This window comes from Hyla sarda, chromosome 2 (genome assembly GCF_029499605.1).
Source record: "Hyla sarda isolate aHylSar1 chromosome 2, aHylSar1.hap1, whole genome shotgun sequence".
Classification (NCBI taxonomy): domain Eukaryota; kingdom Metazoa; phylum Chordata; class Amphibia; order Anura; family Hylidae; genus Hyla; species Hyla sarda.
Window position 1 is genome coordinate 511,623,197 of NC_079190.1, and position 11,853 is coordinate 511,635,049.

General features: G+C 46.8%; 1 pseudogene; it reads right to left on the reverse strand.

Annotated features, from left to right (window-relative positions):
* Nucleotides 1–2,720: 2,720 nt before the first annotated feature.
* Nucleotides 2,721–2,869, reverse strand: LOC130359962 (U2 spliceosomal RNA; annotated as a pseudogene).
* Nucleotides 2,870–11,853: the final 8,984 nt, after the last annotated feature.

The window sequence follows — 11,853 nt, forward strand, 5'->3', positions numbered from 1 at the left end:
CCATCAGTCCGGCAGCTGCTCAGTCCGGCTGTTCGGGACCGCCGCGGTGAAATCACGGCATCCCGAACAGCTTACAGGACACCGGGAGGGACCTTACCTGCCTCCTCGTGTGTCCGCTCCGTGTCGGGATCCCCTGCATGGCCGGCGCTCTCCTTCAACGTCATCACGTCGTCGCGCACGCCATCCCGTCATCCAATAGGAGCGGCATGCGTAGCAGCGTGCGGAGCGGCGCGATGGCGGCGACGGAGAGCGTGCAGAGACGTTCCGGAGCAACGGGGACACCCCGGGGATGCGGTGACAGCGATGGAGGGCGACATCCAGGGCAGCGGTGACGGGTCCGGAGTGGCGGGGACACGTGAGTACTACCTCCTATACCAGTGGTCTTCAACCTGCGGACCTCCAGATGTTGCAAAACTACAACTCCCGGCATGCCCGGACAGCCAACGGCTGTCCGGGCATGCTGGGAGTTGTAGTTTTGCAACATCTGGAGGTCCGCAGGTTGAAGATCACTGTCCTATACTTTACATTGTATTTGGTTCAGAATCTTTTTTTTTTAAAGATTTTGCACCTGTAAAATTGGGTGCGTCTTATAGGGCGAAAAATACGGAACCTATTTGGGGGACCTCATTAGCGACTGGGGTAAACTTACTACCTACTTACTGCGAACATGCAGGATCATGCACTTTGACAGCAGGGTAAGAAGGCAGTAGCATGCACCATAGCAGCAGGATGAGGAGGGAGGATCATGCACCTTAGCAGCGCCTTAGAAAGTTCATGCTTCTGCCTCCGCGCCCCGTTGCCAGGCAGTTTTTACCTTTTTTTTATCCTTATAAAATAAAGATTTCTGATATCAAGATCGGCATGGCGAGTGCTCCGTTCTCTATGATTGTATGATGTCTACGGGGCTTTTCGCACCACCGAATTCTTACCTTACCTATTGCCATTAGCTGGGGAATGTGTTTCGAGAACGGTGCCAGGATTCTTATTTCACTCTTTGAATGTTTATGTTTTTATATAAAGATTTTAGGTAAAAAATAAATCCAAGAATGTAATATTCCTGCGCACAACGTCAGTGTCAGATACAACCGCGCAGTGTCACCGCTCAAGGATCCAGGGGAGCCTGTAAATCTATTCATGGTGTCAGGCAGCCGGTGGGGGCCCATGAATCACCGTCTGATACTTTATTCCGCCATTTGTGTCGGAAGAAACATTTTTCCATGCGATCGGTGACCCCGAGACACCATGAATCTCCCTGCAGATAGCATCAGGCTGTTCCGTTATTTAGTGTCACTTGCATGGGACTTCCAAATATTTATATCCCACATTAATCAGCCGGCCGGGGCGATGGCTGTCGATGGTGTCAGATGAGATCTGTGTTGTGATCAGGTGTTTGCTTCAAATTTATCACCCCCCTCGGGCTCACAAAAGAAACATTAATTCACTTATGATACAGGAAAACTGCTGGCGCCTCATATCCTAAACTGAAAAGTATATAGTACAGCTTCCATAGACGATGTCACCCAGCTTTATCAGAGTCCTGAGAGACAAGTCTAAAGCAAAATGGGGGATAGATTATATCACTGTATAACTGGTTGGATATATATGAGATAGCTGAATATTTAAATGGTGACACAGGAGGGTAGCACTATCTTTTCTTACATTATTTACAGATAAATAGTCGGGAGGCCGTACTATCTGTACCTACATAATTCACAGGGAGAGACAGGAAGGCAGTACTATCTGTGCCTACATTATTTACAGGGAGGGACAGGAAGGCAGTACTATCTGTACCTACATAATTCACAGGGATAGACAGGAAAGCCGTACTATCTGTACCTACATTATTTACAGGGAGAGACAGGAAGGCAGTACTATCTGTACCTACATAATTCACAGGGAGAGACAGGAAGGCAGTACTATCTGTACCTACATTATTTACAGGGAGGGACAGGAAGGCAGTACTATCTGTACCTACATAATTCACAGGGAGAGACAGGAAAGCCGTACTATCTGTACCTACATTATTTACAGGGAGAGACAGGAAGGCAGTACTATCTGTACCTACATAATTCACAGGGAGAGACAGAAAGGCAGTACTATCTGTACCTAAATTATTTACAGGGAGAGACAGGAAGCCAGTACTATCTGTACCTACATTATTTACAGGGAGAGATAGGAAGGCAGTACTATCTTTACCTACATAATTCACAGGGAGAGACAGGAAGGCAGTACTATCTGTACTTACGTTATTTACAGGGAGGGACAGGAAGGCAGTACTATCTGTACCTACATAATTCACAGGGAGAGACAGGAAAGCCGTACTATCTGTACCTACATTATTTACAGGGAGAGACAGGAAGGCAGTACTATCTGTACCCACATAATTCACAGGGAGAGACAGGAAGGCAGTACTATCTGTAACTTAATTATTTACTGGGAGAGACAGGAAGCCAGTACTATCTGTACCTACAGTATTTACAGGGAGGGACAGGAAGGCCGTACTGTCTGTGCCTACATAATCTATAAAAAATTTCCCTGATCATAGCCAAAAGGCCGGGATACCAAGGATGAGTGACATAGTTGAAGAGTGTGTGGTGCAGTGCATTCTCTCAGTGAGCTATAACACCCAGTGAGTTTCAGCACCTTAGGGTCACCACTCCCTGAGGCACAAAAGTACCTCAGCTCTAGACCCTCCCAGCCTCATGGCGAGACCCGGAAGAAACAGGTCACATCAGAGCAGCCGTTAAGCTGGTTATAATACTAGCCGCGGAACACCTGCTCCTCCATGTAGCCATCCATTCCTACCAGTGTACTACCTGAGAAGAACTGATACTACACTTGATCTTAGCCAAAAGGCCAAGAAAGCAGTACTATCTGTGCCTACATAATTTACAGGGAGAGACGGGAAAGCAGTACTATCTGTGCCTACATCATTTACAGGGAGAGACAGGAAAGCAGTACTATCCGTGCCTACATAAATTACAGGGAGAGACAGGGAGGCAGTACTATCTGTGCCTACACAATTTACAGGAAGGCAGTACTATCTGTGCCTACATAATTTATAGGGAGGGACAGGAAGGCAGTACTATCTGTGCCTACATAATTGACAAAATCTACATCATCTCAATATGGCTGCTTTACCAAATATTCTCTTCAGGAGACTGGGATAGCTGGGTTGGCAGCCAGTAAACAGTGCATGGCTCACAGTACTCCCTCATTGTTGTGGTATTTATATATTATTGTTGTTTTTTCTCTCCCTCAAGTTTAAGGTAGAAAGAACTGTCAATGCCAGGCACTCAATGACATATACAGCTCTGATACATCTTTGCTGTGCTCCAACATCTGCAGCTGGAGAGCCACAGGTTGGGGATCACCTGGGACTTTAAGGAGAACTCCAGCCAAATGAAATTACTTTTACATAGCTTCACATGATAAAGTTATAGAACTTTGCAATGTGAAGTGTAATCTTTGCTGAGCACATACCCTGTTTTTCTCCAGGCAGGAAGTTCGGGAGATCTTATCACACTGTTGACTAGCATCTACCATAGGTGACACTTCACACTCCATTATCCCCTGCTTAGAGAGATGACAGTTTCAGTGTGCTGTGTTTGAGTGTCCCTGTCTTTAAAAATCCCACCACTAGGGGTCCACATACCTCCTGGGACACTGATGAGTCCCACAGCAGCATGAGGGTGTCCAAGGGTCGTGGACACGAGACAACTGATTGACAAGGCTGCAGGAACACTGCAACAAAACCGCTGTAACACAGAGTTTAACAGTCAGAGTTTTTACCAATTTAGCCTCTAGCTGTTGCAAAATTACAACTCCAAGCATCCCTGGACAGCCAAAGGATGTCTGGGCATGCTGGGAGTTGTAGTTTTGCAAAAGCTGTAGGCACACAGCTGAAAGCAACACTGCAGTAAAAAGAGTTATCCAATGCTGTACCTCCAGCTATTCCAAAACTACAAGTTCCAGAATTACAGGACTGGCAAAGGATGACACACATGAATGACATAAGAAGATTTAAGTTATACACTCACAATATTGTCTTTGGTGGTAGAGTACAGGCAATCTCCAATAACCGTGTGTGTATGTGTGTGTATACAGCATAAAGGGTTTACAGAGCAGGGCTGCAAGGCTCCCTAGAGCAGTCATTAAGCAGAGTGAGGGAGGGGGAGGAGTCATCACAGTGCAGGCACGAGAGGGACACACCCCCTCCCTTTGGGAAGATGGAAAAGGCATTGAGCAGCTGTAATATGCTGTTTTTTGTGAAATATGGGTGATAGAGACATAAAAATTACAGGAACAGGATTAGGATGAGGTACTGAGTAACATATAACATTTATTTTTATTTTTTTTGTGGGATCTGACAGGTACGCTTTAAAGGTGTTCTCCACCCCTAGACATCTTATTCCCTATCCTAAGATGTCTGATTGTGGGGGTCCCCAGCAGCAGGACCCCATCGATCACACATCTTATCCCCTATCCTTTGATCTCGGCTGTGGCACCCCAGGCATCTGGTGCTCGGAGCAAACTTCGATCCGTGACGGATGACTGGCAATGTGGGGTGGAGGCTCTTGACATCACGACCACGCCACGCTTGTGACATCACGGCCACGCCCCCTCAATGCAAGTCTATGGGAGGGAATGTGACATCACGAGCCTCCGGCACTGCACCCAACGCTCTAAACGAATGCCAGGTGCAGCGGCGGGAACCCCCGTGATCAGACATCTTATCCCCTATCATTTGGAAAGGGAATAAGATGTCTAGGGGCAGAGTACCCCTTTAACTTCCAGGGGGTAAAGTGGTAGCAGTGGCCTGGGCCTAATGGGGCCTAAAGGTCCCTCTACTGCAATAGAGGCCACCAGTGTCAAAAATGGCTTATAGTAAGTGGGGCCCTGTTACATATGTTGTACTGTGTCCTAGGGGCCTCAAGTGACACCCTTGCAGACCATCCCCTTCTACAGCCCCCCATTGTTCCATGGAGCCACTACGGCCTTGAACACTTTGCATTGCATTATACCAGATTCCTCTGACGTGTTACGGCTCCAGCAGATGGGGGCGCCGCAGTCACCAGTACACACTCCAGAGTAGAGTCCATATGTTTTCCGTCATGTGGAAGCTTCAAATTACCTTTTTTTTCCAGTAAACAGTGACTCACGCTGAGAGGATTCTGTCGCACGGTGATTCATGGCTTCACAATCGCCAATAATTCCGGCAATTCTCGCTTTGTTTTGTTTTTTTCTCCTATCTATTGTAGTATGACAATACAGATAGCATCATTGTTTTGCAACCAGAGTTTCCCAACCAGGGTGCCTCCAGCTGTTGCAAAACTGCAACTCCCAGCATGCCCAGACAGCCAAAGGCTGTCTGGGCATGCTGGGAGTTGTAGTTTTGCAACAGCTGGGGGCACACTGCTTGCAAAACACCGCATTTAATTTTAACTTTTAATTAGCGCACTTATATTTTATCATATAATGTATAACAAAGCCAGCAAAATAACTTTTATTTACAGACAAAATATTTTGAAAAAATATGGAATTGCCCAATATTGTGGGGCAGTTAATTTTTTTCAGAGTTCACAATATAGTAAAACTGACATGCTATCTTTCTTCTACGTGTCGGTGCGATTCCAATGATATCAAACGTGGATAATTAATTTTTTCTTTTTACATAAGAAATAAATAAATAGAAAACTAGAGAAAAAAATTCTTTCCATTGGCTTGTTCTGCCCCCTATAATTTTTTTTATTTTTCCACTTACGGAGCTGTGTTAGGGTTAAATTTTTTCGCGCCATGAGCTGTAGTTTTTAACAATACAACTTTTGCGTAGTTCTAGCTTTACCATCACTTTTTATTATAGTTTTTTTCTGCGATGGGATGTGTCCAAAAATCAGCAATCTTTGGCATTTGGATTTTTCTTTGCGTTTGCGCAGTTGACCGTTCAGGATCGCAAATGTAATAATTTAGTAGTTCATACAATTACGATACTAGATATGTTTATTTTATTTATTTATTTATTTATTTATTTAAATGTATGTAAAATGGAAAAAGTGAGGTGATTAAAATTTTTGTTAGGTCAGTGATTTTTTTTCTTATATTTCTAAAAACAAGTTTTTTTTCACCTTCCCTAGGGGCCTATCATAAGCCATCATTAGATAGCATTACATTGATCTATGTTATCGGCGTTTGATTACTAAACCCTGCTGAAGGCAGGTGTTAACAATGGCCGAGCCATGAAAAATGCCAAGGTAAAACCCGGCTTCCCCAGCAATCCATCGGCACCCCATTAATACATGGCGGGGGGTTCCGATGGGACCACTAGACATCAGTGATTACTTACTGGCATATAATGTTTGCAGTAATTATAGCATACAACATATTGACAATTAAAATTATTTTTCAGGTCAGTATGATTACAATTAGAGATGAGCGCATTTCTGAAAAATTTGATTCGGCCGATTTGCCAAATTTTCCGAAAAATTTGGTTCGGACCGAATTTATTCATGGCGAATCGCTTTTAAAAACGGCTATTTCTGGTCTACAGAGAGGCTCATTAGGGGTGTATAACACTTTGCCTTGTCCTAACATGCATAGAGAGTGTGCTGTGTTAGTGAAATAATACTGTTTTTCAGTATGACATGCAGATTACAGACATCGCTATTAAAATCACTGCTGCAGAGCATCTGGATGTGGCAGATTTTTTATGTAATTTTTATTTTATTTAATTTGAATTTATTTACATTTTTTGATTACCCATTCTGGTGAGCATCAAGCTGGCGTTCCTCCGCCAGGCGAGATACCACCTGTTCCAGCCCCTGCCTCTCAGCGCTCCCCTGACTGTGAAAGTACAAATGTTTAATCTAATCAGTTATGGTTCATTGTTATCGCTCCAAGCTGTTTCATTGGATTCTTTTGATAATTCCACAGGTGATATGATGGCGACGACCATAGGGCCTCAGTCTTGAAAAGATTACATTGATTTATAAGATTTATATTTATAACAAGGAGTCACATGGTGGGACAATGACAGAGCCTAAAGGTGGCCGCAGCATGAAGAGACCATAATCTGGCAGAATGACATAGCCTGGAATTGGTGGCAGCAAGAGTAGAACATACAGTGGCAGAATGACACAGCCTGGAGCTGGCAGCAGCATGAGGAGAACATAGAGCCTCACAATCCCTAAGATTAAAAGATGAATTTTCAAATTTAAATAGAAAATATATGGTAACTAGTGCTACCATAAAATTTATTAGGTAATGTCCCAGGCCCTGCAGCATGATTAAACCATATAGTGGCTGAATGACACAGCCTTGAGGTGGTGGAAGCATGAGGAGACCATATAGTGGCTGAATGGCACAGCCTGGAATTAGCAGCAGCATGAGGAGAACATACAGTGGCAGAATGACACAGCCTGGAGTTTGCGGCAGCATGAGGAGACCATATAGTGGCTGAATGACACAGCCTGGAGGTGGCGGAAGCATGAGGAGACCATATAGTGGCTGAATGGCACAGCCTGGAGGTGGCGGAAGCATGAGGAGACCATATAGTGGCTGATTGGCACAGCCTGGAGGTGGCAGCAGCATGAGGAGAACATATGGTGGCAGAATGACAGCCTGGAGGTGGCAGCAGCAGCATCAGGAGCCCTGAAAGTGACCTGGTGACAGAGTGGTGCGGTGGGGGGCAATACCAGTACCCGGTGACGAAGGTGGCTGAAAAAAGGTCTGATGCGGAGGAATGTTTGTAACTGGGTAGCAGCACTATCCATATTTGTGAAACGTTGGTGTGGCACCATGGTCAATCTACTCTGATGCATCAGGCATTGGTGGGTGGAAATCCTGACTGATCCATGTATGATTCATCTTCACAAAGGTCAGTCTCTCCACATTTTTCGTGGGCAAACGAGTTCTCCTTGTGATGACTATGGCCCCCACCGCACTAAACAGCCGCTCTGATGGCACACTACTGGCCAGGCAGGGCGGCTTTTCCAGGGCAAACTCTGCTAGTTGCGGCCATAAGTCAAGTTTGGCTTCCCAGAAGTTCAGCGGATCTTTAAGGTGTGTTGGCATGGCCACGTCAAGGTATGCCACCACCTGCTGGTTCAGGTCCTGCTCCAAGTGTTCCTGCTGCTGATGAGTTGCTTCACTATGCGATGAAAAAAAGCTACTCATCAGCGACTGTAGACTCAGCTGGTACTGCTCCCATGGCAGTGGAAGGTGAGCGCAGAGGGCCCCCTGAGTCAGACATGTGAGAGGATAGACGATGGCGCCGATAGGCATCACCAACTGACTACGTAGGATGTCTCTGTAGTAGGTTAGTTTTTCCTCCCTCTCAGTGGTTGTAAAAAAGATCCCCATTTTGTACTGGAAGTGAGGGTCCAATAAGGTGGAGAGCCAGAAGTCATCCCGCTGCCGAATGGTGACAATGCAGTGGTCACTACGCAAGCGAGCATGCATCGTGTCATTTGTGCAAGCGACTCGGAGGGACTCCCTGCCTCCATCTCCACTGCATACTGCCATGGTGTGTCTGGGTCCTCTGTCTCACCTTCCTCATAACCATTAGTGTTGAGCGGCATGGGCCATATTCAAATTCGCAATATTTTGCGAATATATGGATGAATATTCGTCATATATTCGCTAAATTCACATATTTGTGATATTCGTGTTTTCGCGAAACCTAAACTGCGCTCCACTGTGCCCCTCCTCCTCCTCCTCCAGTTCAGCCCCCACAGGGCTCATGTGGCCATGAGATGTAGGCACCACGTCTCCAGTGCCCTGACTAGCCATCGTTTCCAACACTTGTAGGAAATGAAACAGTGGAATGACGTAGTTCATCTCATTATCCTGGCAATTTACTAATAATGTGGCTTCCTCAAAGGGCCTAAGCAAACGGCAGGTGTCATGTATGAGCTGCCACTGGTTCACATTGAAGTTACACAGGGGAGTCCATCTATCCGCTTGGATCATCAAGAAATCGGTGATGGCTTTTCTCTGTTTGTATAGTCGGTCCAACATATGGAGGATGGAATTCCAACGTGTGGGAACATCGCAAATCAGACAATGTAAGGGGATACAGTTCTGATGCTGCAGCTCAAGGAGGGTGTGCTTTGCGGTGTACAAGTGGCTGAAGTGCATGCAAAGGTTCCTTACAATTGTAAGGATTTCTTGAAAATGGGGGCAACACTTCAGCAACTGCTTGACAACCAGATTGAACATGTGTGCCATGCAGGGCGTATGGCTCAGCCTTCCCAGTCGCAGCACAGACAGAATGTTCTTCCCGTTGTCGGTCACCATGGTTCCCATTTCCAGTTTTCCTGGAGTAAGCCATGCTCCGATATCTTTATGAATGACTTTTAGCAGTTCCTTCCCTGTGTGACTCCATTCGCCAAAGCAAACCATGTGAAGAACAGCGTGACACCGCCGTGCCCTGCACACATGGTACGATGAAGGGGCACTGAGACATGTCCGTGCAGTGGAGGCTGAGGGCACAGTGGAGGATGAGGAAGCGGAGTCATACACTGTCACAGGACCAATGGCCTGAGAGCGTGGAGGAGGAAGCAGCGTGACCTGTCCAAGTTGCTGTTGTTGCTGTGCAGGAACCACATTTACCCAGTGGGCTGTAAAGGATACGTATTGTGCCTGACCATAGTTACAGCTCCAGACGTCGGCACTGCCGTCGACTTTGGTACACACCGTCAGGCTCAAGGACTGGCCCACCTTCTCTTCCACAAAATTGTGCAGGGCTGATACTGCCTTCTTCGCAAAGAAATGACGGCTTGGGACTCTCCACCTCAGCTCGGCACAAGCCATCAGTTCTCTGAAAGCTGCAGAGTCCACCACTTGAAAAGGGAGGGACTGCAGCACCAGCAACTTTGACAGGAGCACATTCAGCTTCTGCGCCGTTGGATGAGTGGGCGCATACTGTTGTCTCTTGGATATGGCTTCGCCAATGGATTGCTGGTGGAATGACTGACTAAAAGTAGGAGGAGAAGGAGCATTTGGAGATGGGCATGACACACAGCTTCCTTCAGCTAAGGTGGTGGAGCCTTGGCTGGCTGAAAGAGGGAGCGGCGGGTCACTGGGTGATACAGCAGGCTGAACCACCACATCGGAGCCAGCATATGTTGACGCAGGGTCGTGGTGCCAACATTGGGACCCTGACCACGCTTCACCCTCCGCCGACACATCTTGCATGTGGCTATGTTCACCTCCTCCGGATGCTTGATGAAAAACTGCCACACCGCCGAGTAGCTGATTTTCCCACCAACAGTCCGCACTAATTGACTGCTACTGCCGACGACTCCAGGAACCCCTGTTCCACTACCTCCTAGGAAAGTAGGCTGTCGCGAAGCAGGTGGTCTCCCCCGGGCACATTTGGCTCCAGAATTTCCACTTCTGCCACCATGCTGACTACCAACCATGCTACTACCTTGCTGGCTCAGCTGCTGCCTCACGGGCAACCTGCAACTCTCTTCTCATGATGATGATGAAGGCCCTTCTGCACCGGGCTCCCAATTGAGATCAGCTTCATCATCATCAACAAGTGTCTGCACGTCACTGATGTCCTCCTCAGGTTCCTCAACAGTGTCTGCTTCAGGAGCCTGAACGCTGGCAATACCACTTCCCACGTCACTCTCCTCATCAAAATCTGCCCGCCTAGCGGAGGAAGCAGCGGATGTCTTCTCCACTTCTTGGCTGGGCAGTAGCTGCTGACTGTCCTCTATTAGGTCGTCCTCACTGAATAGTGGAGCTGAACCCACAGCATAAGATACTTCTGTAGGAGAGGGAACAGCATAGGACAAAGGCAATGGGAGGACAGGGACTGCTCCCGGGCCATGCCAACTGTGGATTGTGTCTGAGGAACCCACCGACTATTGACTGGGGATATCAGATGTCACTTGTGATGAAGTGGATGACCGTGTTAACCAATCGTTGATGGCAGATGGGTTGCTGGCCGAGACACGAGCTGAAACCGGGTGATCAGGCCTCTGGCTGCGACTCCTGCTGCCACTTGCCCCTAGTCTGCTGCGACCTCTGCCTGCGCCTGATGAATTTAGGCCTCTGCCACTCCTCTGTGCATGTCCTGGCACTTCTCTGCCTGACATACTTAGTGTGTATATGAGGGGAGTACAATACGCTTCACTACGCTTAAAACAGCATTTGTCTAGAACATCAGCCGGTGAGTACTTTTGGCTGGCCTTTCACAGTATATAAGCCCTTAAGACTTTATCGGGGACAAAATAGTACAACACTTAGATGAACGTATGTGGTATGAACTTATGAGGGCAGAAAAATGCGCTACAGTAGGCTTAAAAAAGTTTTTGTGTACAACACCAGTCGGTGAGTACTTTTGGCTGTCCTTTCACAGTATCTAGGCCCCTGAGACTTTATCAGGAACAAAATGATACAACACTTAGATGTACTTATGTGGTATGCACTTATGATGGCAGAAAAATGCGCTACAGTACACTTAAAAAGTATGTTTGCAACACCAGCCGATGAGTACTTTTGGCTGTCCTTTTACAGTATGTAGGGAGTACTTCGGCTGTCCTTTCACAGTATCTAGGCCCTTGAGATTTTATCAGGAACAAAATGTTACAGCACTTAGATGTAGGTATGTGGCATGCACTTATGAGGGGAGGACAATGCGCTACAGTACGCTTAAAAAAGTTTTTGTACACAACACCAGCAGTAGACACCAGTGCTACAGCACACAGTTGCTGTGTACTACAGCCAAAATTGCACTTTCTCAATGTCACTCCCTTCCCTATCAGTGCTTCTAGGCAGGATTTGTGCTTTAGCTGAATCACTGCTGTTCTTCTGTGCAACACACTGCTCTCTGATCCTCTGTAT